This window comes from Rutilus rutilus (assembly GCF_951802725.1).
Source record: "Rutilus rutilus genome assembly, chromosome: 1".
Classification (NCBI taxonomy): domain Eukaryota; kingdom Metazoa; phylum Chordata; class Actinopteri; order Cypriniformes; family Leuciscidae; genus Rutilus; species Rutilus rutilus.
The window spans coordinates 70,436,241-70,450,494 of NC_140209.1; the positions used below are offsets into that span (position 1 = coordinate 70,436,241).

The following is a 14,254-nucleotide window of genomic DNA, read 5'->3' on the forward strand; positions in this document are numbered from 1 at the left end:
TATATGGACCACGATTGAGGAACACTTGCGCTAATTTAAGCCTTCGGAAATTAAAGGTCAAAATTGTCCAAATTAAAGTGTTTTGATGGTCTTAATTATTTTGAGAGTAGTCAGTTTAGTTTAAAGACATGTATTCAAAATGTCAGAGGGATAAAAATGAATAATTATTAACAATGATTATTTGTGTTTGGTTCAATAGTTGGACAATACAATGTTTGTTGTGTGACTGTGTTGAACGTCTTTGAATAGCAATAATAGTAGTTTACCACTAAACACACATCAGTCTTCTGTCCTCAAAGCTTTTAATAAATTAAATACATTACCTTATTTTGAAGTGTTACCATATTCATTTTATAATAAATCAAAAGCAAAACACGCAAAAAGAACTATAAAAGGAGTGTAAATGGCAAATAAGTGAATGAGTGGTCCTCCGCTGCCATCTACTGTTATAGCACTGATTTCATGTCATTTTCATGTTAAAAGTGTGTTTATTTTCCACATTTTTCATGTTATCTCCATGAATAAAAATGATAAATGTAGATCTTTAAAGATCTTTCATTATGCGGTTATACTGGATGGTATGATTTAAAAATAATAATTGAATATATTGTTTGTATACTAGGGTAGGCGTGAACAATACAATGGTTTGCACATGATGTTCAGGGCAATCCCTGGATATTGAATTCATTTCTAATCATTTTAAATAACCAGCTATTATCCGTTAATATTCATGAAGAATATAGACAAACTTTATATTACTGTGATTGTCTAGATTGGCAATATGTGGGTATTAGTATTTATTTTTATTTTTATTTTTTATTTATATATATATTTACTCTGGATCTTCTCGGCCAAAAATGACCGGACTATAAAAAATAGCTTATAAATCTCTCATTATACTATATTTTCACCCAATATTGGATTCAATCTTTTTGTAAACTTGTTCTTTTTCGATTAGGACTGGTTTTATATTTCTATTTGCATCTGAATAATCGTAGGCCTCATGTATTTGACAGTAGGGATCTCATTTTTTGAGGGAAAAAAACACATTATTTTTGAATAATTTTGGAAATATTAAATAAAATCTGAAGAAAATTGGCACTGTTGATCACACTAGTCTCCTTTAATTTTTCACCAGGAATTTTGTTTAGAAAAACGTTTATTTTGTACAAAATGGCACATTGTCACACTTTTGGTGTTCCCGGTCAAAAATGACCGGCCTACAAAAAAATAGCTTATAAATCACTTGTTATGTTGTATTATCACCCAATATTGGATTCAATCTTTTTGTCAGCTTGTTCTTTTTCGATTAGGACTGCTTTTATATTTCTATTTGCATCTGATTAATCGTAGGCCTCATTTATTTGAGAGTAGGGATCTAATTTTTTGAGAAAAAAAACACATTTTTGAATAATTTTGGAAATATTAAACACTATTTTTTTAACAACATTTTTGCAGTAAACTTTAAAGAAGATCTACATTTATCATTTTATTAATGGAGGTGGAGGAGAAAAATGTGGAAAATAAGCACTTTAACATGAAAATGACATGAAATCAGCGCTATAACAGTAGATGGCAGCGGAGGACCACTCATTCACTTATTTGCCATTTCCACTCCCTTTTATAGTTCTTTTTGCGTGTTTTGCCTTATATTTATTATAAAATGAATATGGTAACACTTCAAATGAAACATTAATGTATTAGCTTACGTGAACTAATCAAGAGCAATACATTTGTTACAGTATTTATTAATCTTTGCTAATGTTAGTTAATAAAAATCCAGCTGTTCATGTTAGTTCACAGTGCATTAATGTTATTGATTACTATGCGTTAAGAAAACTACTCACTAGAAAACACGAATATCCCAGTTAATTTAGAACGGACAACATGAAGGTTTTAAAACATAGCGTTATACACATATTCGTTTCCGTCTGGAAAACATGAGGAAGAAAGAGGCAGAGAAAGAGAGTTAGAGAGAACATGACCTCATCGAATAGCAGCTCCTTTTCATATTCATTCTTGCTGTGCACATCAAAGACTTTCAAAGGCAACCAAGAAAAATATTCCTTCACAGCGCACCTGATCTGAGCAGGAAAGATCTGGATTATGATATGCAAATGGGGCTTTGTTATCTGAGCTGACATTCATTATGAAAGCAAGCTTTCTCTCGCGCTGACTCTCTCTGTGCACGTCGGCCACCCTGTGCTCTTATTTAACATCAAAAGGTTACAAACAACAAAGCCAGGCCTTGTTGAAAACCTTGAGCTCTGAAGCGGTGTGTGTGTGTGTGTTTGTGTGTGTGTGTGTGTGTGTGTGTGTGTGTGTGTGAGCGGTCAGCTGATGGTTGGACATAAAGTAAACGTCACCAAGTTGGCAGGGCTTTATGGGATAGTTTCAGAAAACGCAGAATCAAAAGTAGCCTATAAGAAATATTGGTTATATACACTTTATTTGATAACACTTCATTTTACAGTGGTCTTGTTGCATAATATAACATGTTCTTACCGTAGTAATAACAGTAAATTAGGCATAATTACATGCAACTAACCCTCAACCAAACCCTAATCCTGTTAGCGTTAATGACAATTGTTAAACAATGACACTTACCGTTTTTTTGCATTGTGAAATTATTTCCATGACACATTTACCTGCCAATTCTTATTACTATAACACACACACACACAGGGGGGATAAGGACACTTAAGGGGTTAATAATGTGTGAATCTGTTGGTAAACTGTAATGTGCTTGAAACGAAAAGAAAAAAAAGATCATAATGTAAGATATTTTTGAAGAAACATTTTTTTGGTCGCCATTGACTTTTATTATATATGGGGGGGGGGGGGGGGGGGGGAAACGTTTCTAATTTCTCAAAAGATTTTCTGGTAACACTTTACAATAAGGTTCATTAGTTAACATTAGTCAATGTATTAACTAACATTAACTAACCATGAGCAATACATTTGTTACTGTATTAGTTCATCTTTGTTAATGTTAATACAAATCCAGCTGTTCATTGTTTGTTCATGTTCGTTCACAGTTGCATTAACTAATGCTAACAAATACAACCTTTGATTTTAATAATGTATTAATAAATGTTGAAATGAATATTAACTAAGATTAATAAATGCTGTATAGAAGTATATGTTAACTAAGGTAGTTAAATAATGTTAACAAATTAACCTTATTGTAAAGAAAGTCAAAACAGTGTTATGAAAATGGCGTCGTACAAAAAAATAATAATCTTAATGGTGCTATATATATTCTTTATTGACATTGTTATTGTGTCACATGACTGAACAATGAACATTTCTCATGACGTCAGCTGTCATGAAAACGTGGCTTTTATGACTCCTCCATAAAGATGTTTGAGCCATAGACTGTAAAAAAAATAGGTTTGAGCAGGTAATAGAGGTGTGTCTCTACTCTTGAGTTATTAGTTCACTGAGGAGTTTGTGACTAAAGTGTGAAGTTTATTATTATCATAGTTCAGCTTTCAGCGGGAGTCTCTGAGACTTTGATCTCGATCACGGATAAATGTCTTCTGGGAGACACTGAGCTGCTGGAAACAGGACAACATCAGTTATTAACACACACACACACACACACACACACACACACACACACGCACACGCACACTCTCTCTCTCTCTCTCTCTCTCTCTCTCTCTCTCTCTCAATTCAGATTCTTTATTGGCATGAAAAAAAAAAAAAAAAAATTATCATTTTGTATTGCCAAAGCATTACAACAAAAGAAAATGATTTAGAACATGAACATTAAGTAAAGCGTATGTACATATTCATGGCTAGATATAGCAAAGATAATAATAATAACATAAAATATGAATAATACAATTAAATAAATAGGGAATAATAATACTAATAACTCAATAAATATTCTAAAACAGAAATTATGTAACAACTGAACTTATAAATTGAACATTATATACATGTGTGTAGGTCTCTCTTTCTCACACACACACGCGCGCACATAAACACACACGTACACACACACACACACACACACACACACACACACACACACACACACACACACACACACACACACACACTCTCTCTCTCTCAATAGGGAATAATATTAATAAATAAAGATTATAATACAGAAATTATGCAACAACTGAACTTATAAATTGAACATTATATACATGTGTGTAGGCAACTATCTAAACACAAGAGATGAAATACTATAAAAAGTAAATCAAGTCAGTATCGTAAAGAAAGCACATCTGTGCCTATTTAAAATGTTTAGCTTATAAGCGAATGATTTTCAGCTCAGTTTAACCCGTACGAACACAAAATGATTGAAAAAAAAAATACCAAATTGCTATTTTGACAAACAAAAGTTGTAATAATTAAATAATAATAATAATAAAACATGCTCTGAAATGAAATGCTCCGTTTGAGTCTGTGCCTGATTTTAGTGAAATAAACTATTATTCACACATTATATTAACTCCTTTTATTGTTAGTTTAGTTTTAGTTCATTAATTCCTTCCAGCTTTTCCTCATATATCGTGTTATATTATGAGTGATCACTAGATGGAGCTGATTTATTATATACAGTCTTCAAATCTGTTCTTCTTCTTCTTCACCTCCTCGAAAGAAAGCAAACTGCTGAATATATCAACAACTCATCTCATCTTAGTCTTATCAATTTAAACTTTGAGGTTACAGATATAGCCTATATATGTTGTGATGTGTTCAGCGTGTTTTAATAAATCATAAATCTCAGGTTTCCAAAGATTGCATGTCATAAGTGTTGAAGAAGTTTATTTAGATGCTATGTTGGTTTAATTAGCTACATTAAGTTACATCATACCATCCTAATGCTTTTAAGAAAGTTTAACATGTTCCTGTTCAAATAAGGAGACATGTGAGAGAGTTAAAAGAGGTTGATGAGGGTTTAAAAGGCGACGAAGAGACTGCACATGATGGGAATTAGAGTGTTTACAGATTCCCTACTAATATAATATAATATAATATAATATAATATAATATAATATAATATAATATAATATAATATAATATAATATAATATAATAACACATCCAGCAAGGGGCGCTCTGCCCTTTCGTTCGTCCAGTCTCACCAAAACAAACATACGCCCTTCCAGCAGACGTTTTAATCCAGCACAGAGTGAGTGAACGCAGACGTGTATCTCGATCTCCCGCGGATCATCGTTCGATTGCTCTCGTCTGGGGGTCTGTGAGGTTTATTTGCGCTCCGCTTCCCTGTGATGTGCGGCTGTCACTGGATTATAAACATTAGAAACTCAGACATGATCGCCGCCACGAGCGGGATCGATCGCATCGAGTATATAACGTGTTGGATGGGATTCTGCGTGTAGTTTCGGCAGGATAATGAAGAAGTGTAATGGTAAGAGATCGCGCCCTACACGCCCATCATCATCATCATCCTCATCTGTGTGTCGTTGCTAAGCCGCATCTCTGTCTCGAGACAGTCGAGTATCATAGCAACCGTGAATCTTCATCTGTTGATGCGTCGCGTGCGATTAATACGCGTCGGAAACTGACTGACAGCTGTTAGATGACTTACACAGAGTGCCAGGAGGTAATATGGCATAATTACCATATTCATAAACCATGATACTTCAAAGATTAGGAGGTACGTGTCCTGCTACCTTGTAATTATTAAGTTATGTGAGCAGAAACGTTGCATTTGCGCGTTACATCTCCTGAATATGGTTTATCAACATGGTAGCATATCCATAGTAGGCTACTATGGTAACGTTACTTTATTAGTGATTTCATAACAGCATTTTTGGATAAGTGAATCATATTCAGGACTAAAATACCATAGAAGCCACAGTGATTGTTACAGTAAAATTGTGTGTGACTCGCTCTCAGCCGTCCATTATTAATCAAAAACAGCATTGACGAAGAAGTTTCTTCCATAATATCATACTTTTCAAAACAATAAGCAGATTAACAAACTAAAAGTGAAAGGGATTTTCAGTGTAGACCTTAGAGAAATGTGTTCACACTCATAAATCAATGCTCTAAAAATAGAAAATGTCTGTTGTTTTGCGTTGTAAACACAGATTGAAGGCCAGGATAACTGGTTATTGTCCGTTTCAACACTTGTTTATGTGTGATTCTTACAGTTGCCAATGAGTAGGTAAGTCATTTTTATTTCTATAACATTTTTTTTTTACATCCGAATATAAAAACGTAAAGTAACGATTAATCGCGATCCAAAATAAAAGTTTGTGATTACATAATATATGTGTGTATAATTATTTTGTATAAATAAATACACACTCACACATGTATATATTTATGAAAAATGTGGTATTCATATAAAATATTTAAAATATTTATATATAATATAAATTATGTATATAAATATATATATATATATATATATATATATATATATATATATATATATATATATATATAGTATACATGCAAATATTTCTGTACATGTGTTTGTGTTTGTATACAAAATATAAATAACACAAACTTTTATTTTGGATCGCGATTAATCGCGATTAATCATTGCCAAGTACTAATAAAAAGGTAATCAAAATAAGAGTGACAGACATTATAAACAGACAATCAGATAGAAATGAGCAAGTTTAAGCAAGTGTGTTTTCTTGCAGCTACTTATTAAAAGTGTCCCCAGATCTTAAACCCAAAGGGAGAGCGAGGCACGGCAAACAAGATTCCTGCTGGAATTATAATGTTGCAACAACTCTTTTATATAAACAGGAGCTCGACCGACACAATCACAAGAATCTTAAACCGAATTATGAATTTAACTGTAAGCCAATCCAAAGATATTAAAAATTGGTGTTGCACGTGAAAAGAGAATTACAGTAATCAAGGCGAGTGGAGATGAAAGCAAAGTTGAGTTTTCGATTCTTTTATTGAGACTTTATGCACTTTACGTTTATGATTTATTCATACAATTAAGTTCATCAGTAATAGCAGCATCTATTCCACCAAGCATATCAACACTGTTATATCCATTTCCGTTTCAAACACTCACAATAAGCTCAATTGTGAAGGAAAAAAGAAAAGAAAACATTTTCTTTACTGAAGTTATAAGATTTAAAGTGACGGTTCACCCCAAAAAAATAGAAAGAAAAAAAAGAAGTCTGTCATCGTTTATTCACCGCCATGTTGTTCCAAACCCCAAAAACTTTGGTTATTCTTCGTTCAAAGCACAAATTAAGTTATCTGAATGACACCTGGGACGTTTCTGTCCCTTCATTAAAACTTAAAAGATCCAAAAAGGTTATTTGCATCTGAACACTGATCGACACGCATACTTAAAGCACACGCACGCGCACTGATGCTCTCATGTGCTTATTAAAAATATCTTAATTTGTGTTTCAAAGATTGTCCAATTAAAGTCTTAGGCCTATGTGTCTTAAAGTCTTAACATGAGCGCGAGTAAATTATAAAAGCCGTCATATATCACATGGTCATGTTCATGATAACACCGAGAGGAAGTGTTGTATTGCTGAATTCACAGTTCACAATACTTGTTGCTTTTAAAACCAGTTACTGCGGAAAAGAAAAGAAAACTATACTCTAAACCACTTTATCCTCTCTTGTCTTTCCCATTCAGCTCATGTTCAATTCAGAATAGTCCAATATAGTGTTGATAAAGCTAAGAATAGAGTTCATTTCTTTGAACATTTGACTACTGACATCTGCAGTGTTGGACAGAGACTGATATTATGCTGTCTCACACACACACACACACACACACACACACACACACACACACACACACACACACACACACACACACATTCAGAAGTGCACCTTTATTTGCTTTGTGCAAAAGTGTGTGTCTCATTAAAGCTGCATGAGTTCGTGTTGAGTGACAGGACTAAAGCAGAGCTCTCTGCAGTCAGTGCACACGTTATCACCTGCGTTTGGGTTACTCGTTGGGTCATCTTTAACCCAACATTATTGAGTGAATAGTCATCGAGTCAGTGGTGGACACACGGTGGGTCCGATCGCTTGTTCTCGGGAGAGTTTGATGAGAAACGCTCGCTCTTTTATTGCTCAGGATACTTCTTACACAGTAAAAAACGTTGGGTTATTTGTTTTTAACCCAACCGTTGGGTTACGCTTATCATTCATTTCAATTGTATAGGGTCGTATATGCTCATTGAATAGTGCTTTTACTATTATTGAATAGCGAGTCCACATTACAATTTAGAGTGATCTGTTATCAGAGGAAACTGTCTAAGTTAGACATAATGTAAAATATACATATAAATGTACATATACAAAATCATAGTTAGCGAAAAAAGTATTAATTTAAATAATGTAATAATTGAATGCAGAAACAATGAGCTCATTGAAGTAATGAATACTTAGCATTGAATGTAGCATTAAAATGTGGCATGTTGATTCATTATGTTGGGTTATTTTCCAAATATGTTGGGTCATTTGAAACATTTCTAGTAATAACCCGGCTGCTGGGTTAAATATCCCACAGTTGGGAAGGTGCTATACCACCCCATAGTTGGGTCATTTTTAACCCAACATTATTAAGTGAATACGAGTCAGTTGTGGACACACAGTGTCCTCCCAGATCGCCTGTTCTCGGGAGACTTTGATGAGAAATGTTTGAGTCTGTGTTGAGATGTCTGACTGTTGATTGCAGATAAATCTGAGCACAGGTTTGAGCCTCTAGAGGAGAAACCTGAGATCATTGCAGTCTTTCTCTGGCAGTGCTGAAGGAAAACCTGTAGAGACTTATGCCTCGTTTCCACTGAGCAGTACGGTACGGTACGGGACAGTACGGTACGGTTCGGGTCTGTTAACCATGATCTGGCTAGCGTTTCCACTGCCAACAGTACCCTTACTTGATAGGCGTGGTGTTTAGATCGACGTCATTTTCGCGCGAAGAAGAACATAGTAAACTACAATGGATGACATGCAGCAGATCTTATTCTTGCTCCTCGACATGTTTGTCACAAGAAGACAAGCGCCGACATTAGGCTTTTCTCAATATCAAGTACGCAAAGTTTGTACTTGCTATGTGCGACTCCTACATGCAAATGGTACAGCGCGTTCTTAAAAGCGTCACTGATACACCGGTTATCTTTGTTACTCTGTATGTACATTTTAAGCAACAATAAAACGAAATATGTTATAAAACACCACTCTGCCTCTTTTCGTTTTCATTTAAATAAATTAAACATTATAGGGACACAAATGTGGTTCATGCGCAACGTTATTCACTGCACGTTATACGTTATTCTATTTATAACGAAACGAAATATAAAACACAACCCTAACGTTGCCTCTTTTCGTTTAAAAAAATAAATAAAATAAACATATTCCAGGCAATATATGCATTTGTACAAATGTTGCAATAAACATCAGTGATAATCTTGTAATAAAAAATGACAAGAAACCAAATCTTTTTGTAAAATTTCAGTTTTATCAATAATATCCTATATAAAAGTTTAAGTAAAGTACAAGAAGCTATACAATAAGAAATAAAGCAAACAATTAAGTCAAATATCCAAATGCAGCGCTCTAGTCTAACATTACAAGTAGTTAAACACAAATAACGTTAATATAAAACTAAACTTAGCCCTCAGCCAAAACGATTGACAGGGAACTCATTATATATTCACGAGACCAAAGATCGCCTGGTAGGTCTACACAAAACGAATTATATCTTATGTTTAACCACTACCGTCGGATTCCGCGACGAACGCCGAGGAAAGGCTCATCCAGCCGGGAAACATGAGCGCCGAGCGCCCGCTGAACGCATGGCTCTCACAACCGGGGGAAAAAAAAATCATCTTTATAAATAAACCACAGATTTGAGCTTTAAACAACTACATTCTCGCCTGAAAAACTCTTAAAATTACATTTCGTGATACAGTAACAGTAGTATTATATTAAACTGTATATTAAAAAATGGCGCTTCTTATGTTGTCATTCCTCTTGTAGCACGCGCAAGTGACGATTCTCTGTCAACCAATCAACGTCCTGCAGTGAGTCTAGCTCCACCTTTTAGTACCGTTCCACTGTGCTAGGTACCCCAATGGAAGGGTACCTAAAAAGTGGTACGGTACGGTTCAGCATTTTGGTACCATTCACAACTTTTGATAGTGGAAACGCAAATAAATGCGTACCGTTCCGTACCGTACCGTACCGCTCAGTGGAAACGAGGCATTAGAGGGCTGTTTACACGACACCGCTTTCAACTGAAAACGTGACACTTTTTATGCGTTTTGGACGTTCGTTTACACGATAACGGCGTTTTGGGGCCTGAAAACGCACACTTTTGGTTTCAAAGTGCACGTTTTTGAAAACGGTCTCTGTTTAACAACTACATCGTGAATCTGTGAAGACGATGACGTCATGCGCATGCGTATTACGTGTTCAGTCTATAGTGTTTCATCGCCATCTACTGGCCTGGCAGCAGAATACAGCGTTTTTAGCCGTTTTCGCGGATCCGTGTTGAACGGGGATCGTTTTGACAATGGTGTCGCCTGTACGCGGAAAACTCAAAGGAAAAACTTCTCCGTTTTAAGCATGTCGTGGTCGAGTAAACGTAGCCTTAATAGTTCAACCTGCAAAAAATGAAGATTCTGTCATCAGTTAGTGTCGTTCCAAACGTGTGTGACATTCTTTCCTCAACACAGAAGATAATCATTTGAAGAATGTTTCAGCTGGTTTTGTCTGTATTATAAAAGTCAAAGGGATCCAACCCTTTCAAGCTCAGAAAAGGACAGAAATGTAGCATGAAATGAATCCATATATGCCTCGACTCTTGTGAAGCGACACATTGTTATTATGATAAGCAGTTCAATATTTAACTCTCAAATCAACGCACTGATCAGTGCTCTCATTCCCAAACTACGGCACATATTGTGGCAGAAATGTCGTGAGTTGGGCACATGACTTGCGAGAACCAATGTGGTTCGCCGTGAGATGATGTTTGGCGTTGTGAGTTTCAACTTTCATAATGTGAACTTCTTTTTATGTTTCGCTGAAGGAAGAAATTTGGAACAACATGAGGGTGAGGAAGAGATGACAGAATTTACACTTTTGGGTGAACTGTTTAATTCCATTGCTGTTGTGATTGGTCTACTCTGCTCTGATTGGTCAGATGACCCAGTGTGTTGTGATTGGTCTACTCTGCTCTGATTGGTCAGATGACCCAGTTTGTTGTAATTGGTCTACTCTGCTCTGATTGGTCAGATGACCCAGTCTGTTGTAATTGGTCTACTCTGCTCTGATTGGTCAGATAACCCAGTCTGTTGTAATTGGTCTACTCTGCTCTGATTGGTCAGATGGCCCAGTCTGTTGTGATTGGTCTACTCTGCTCTGATTGGTCAGATGACCCAGTCTGTTGTGATTGGTCTACTCTGCTCTGATTGGTCAGATGACCCAGTCTGTTGTGATTGGTCTACTCTGCTCTGATTGGTCAATGACCCAGTCTGTTGTGATTGGTCTACTCTGCATTATGCAAACTTGTTACATCGTGACATAGGTTTGTAACTGGAACGTGAGAGTGGAATTGCTGACGACTCATTTGGGCAGTTCAGAATCTGTTCTTTCTTTTGGGAGACAATAACTTTTATCTGCACTCTTTTAATCTTTTACATTTTAAAACAGCTGTATTACACACTGCATGAAAGGTAACATCCGGAAAAGCATAATAGGGATTAAAGAGATTTCATTTATGATTCTTTTTTTGTACGTGTGTGTGTGTGTGTGTGTGCGTGTGATTTTTCTGTATAATCATCAAATACAGCTGCTGCATTTTATGATAGAGTATCAACAAGCATTTACCGTGTTTTGGCAATTGTGAAGTGTGTTTGTGTGGTGTGATGCATGAAAGTGTCATCATCCGTAATAATGATGATATACTGTAAATATGAAACAGTAATGTTCGTTGTGTGATCCTTGACACCATACTCAGACTGGAGACTGAATGTGGCCGAGGTCTCGACATAAGTGCTAAAATTGTGATTGTGAACTTGTATTGATTTCAGGCACCTTTAGGGAATTGATCCGGTCTTTACGTTCATGACACTTCGCTCTGATGCAGTTTTACACCATATGTGACGCAAGTGCACAGGAGATGGTGACAGAGACGGCCACAGCCTTACATTATGCCTCGAGGTGGAATATGGATGCACAAAAACCTGGAGCTTCTGTATCACTCACCTTTTGACTAATGTGATAGTGTCCCCAAAGTCGTTTTTTGTGGTTTGTTCACGCCATGTCGTAAATACCGTAATTACACGTTTTCTACTTAAAAACGGTTCACGTCCTTGTACATCTCATAATTACAACGTGGGAACCCGTAATTATCCGAGAGCTTCGACTTGTACCACCTGACCGCTGCAGATTCATATTGGCGTTGATAGTGTTGCCATAGAAACCCATAATTGCGAGTCAGAGAACGTGAACGAATCAGAGTAGAGAATGTCAAGGGTTGCTTTCTCGTAATTACGGCAATCACGACATAGTGTGAACGCAGCGATGTATTGATTTTATCAAGCCAAACAACTGTCAAAATGACATTAGCTAAGCCCAAGTCGGCCATTTTGGTGGAAAAAAGCAGGATCTGAATTTTTAAATAGGCCTCCAAAGTGGATTCATGTGACATTAAGCCAAGACATTGAAGATTTTTGATTTCTTGAACAGTGTTGCAATGGCTAAGGATTACATTTAAGGTAAAAAAAAAAAAAAAGAAGACATAGGAAACAAGCTACAGGAAGAGAATCATATTGAGCATTGTCAGATTTAGATCTGATTGGTCCTGTGGGTTACAGTTATAGGCCACAAACATCTGGCAGTAGAAAGTGTCTTAGTAGTATTTACTGGCTTAATAAATGCATGTACCCAGAATGCATCTAGAGCCACTGAGTAGTGATTGCTGCTTGCAACTATATATATATGTTTTTTTGGTAACAATCCATAATTACTGTATACTTTAATTATATGCAAAAGAGTGGTGTGAAAATTCAGTTAAGCGTGTCCTGACCTTTCGATGACAGAACGGAGTTGCACATGTTTGAGGTCACGGCATGTTGAAACAGAAGCTCATGAAATGCATCAGTGGTGTTCCTCTTTCTGTTCGTTTGAGTTAGTCTTCGTCTCATTGGCGTGACAGAGGGAGAACTGTAATGCAGAAAGCCTTTAGTGATCTGATACACGACGGAGCTATGTAATATTATGCATATCAACTCTTAAATATTCTCTGTGTGTGTGTGTGTGTGTGTCTGTTAATGTGCTTACAGTTAAAGGAATATTCCAGGTTTTTCAACTTGACGTCTGAGATCTGTGGCGTTCTGTTCCTCAGTTTATAACAATGATCAAGAAGAGTTGAAAGTAATGCACTCACGATGGCGGATACTTTGAAGTCTGTGGGGAGACATTCTGGAGGAGATAAAAGCACAAGTTCCCATAGCTAATGGCGGAAGTTTCCGGCACTTTTCGGCGCGTTCGCACCGCAGGAACTGGGAACGATTTTAGTTATACACTGTAAAACCCAATAAGTTAACTCAACCCAGACTGACTGAGGAAACTGATTGCGTCAAACTATTTAAGTTTAAAAACAAATACAAATTAGTATTTTGAACTTACATATATTGAGTCATATTCACTCATAATTTAGTGTTGGTTTAGTCAATCATTTTGAGTATATGTAACTTGAATATTTTAAGGTCATTACATTCATTTTAGAGCTAAAATAACAAATAGGTTATTCATAACTTATTCGGTGTAAGTTCTGCAGTTTGCAGTTAATATCAAATTTTTTATTGTTACGTTAACTTTAAAAAAAATTTTTTACATAAGTTAAATGTACTCATTTTGTTTAGTGACTTTCAGTGTTAGGTTTTACAGTGTAGGCCCGACTTTTGGGGGACTAAATTAGCTCCTACTACTAGAGTCGGGTCTAACCCAGGACAATAGGACCTGACTGGCCGGACACACGCCATTTTTAACACTAATTTTCCTACTGGCATTGAGAAGAAGGGAAACGCCCTGGTGGCTAGCTCCTGTAACTGAGTTTCTGTAACTATCCGATGTGAAAGCCCATATTGTATTGGTTTATCAGGTTTGTACTTTGTCTACTATTTAAACGTACAGTATGGAATTTTTCGCCGCTAGGGGTCGCTAACCTCTTACAATAACAAAGGCGTAGTTTGATGACGCAATATTTGCTAAGAATTATGGATCTTGTCGTCAACGTCAAGTCGACCGATCTA

General features: G+C 36.0%; 1 protein-coding gene across 4 annotated transcripts in view; it reads left to right on the top strand.

Moving 5' to 3' along the window:
- The first annotated feature begins 5,201 nt into the window (after positions 1-5,201).
- The window catches only part of tex2 (testis expressed 2), a 60,144-nt gene continuing 51,091 nt past the window's right edge, over positions 5,202-14,254 (top strand). For 2 of the 4 annotated variants that reach the window (XM_084416868.1, XM_084416871.1), the window contains exon 1: positions 5,202-5,394. The gene's annotated coding sequence lies outside the window, so the exon portion shown is untranslated. Of the gene's footprint in view, positions 5,395-5,472; positions 5,644-14,254 lie in introns of those variants that run through there. The other 2 variants (XM_084416872.1, XM_084416870.1) reach the window with 2 other exon arrangements.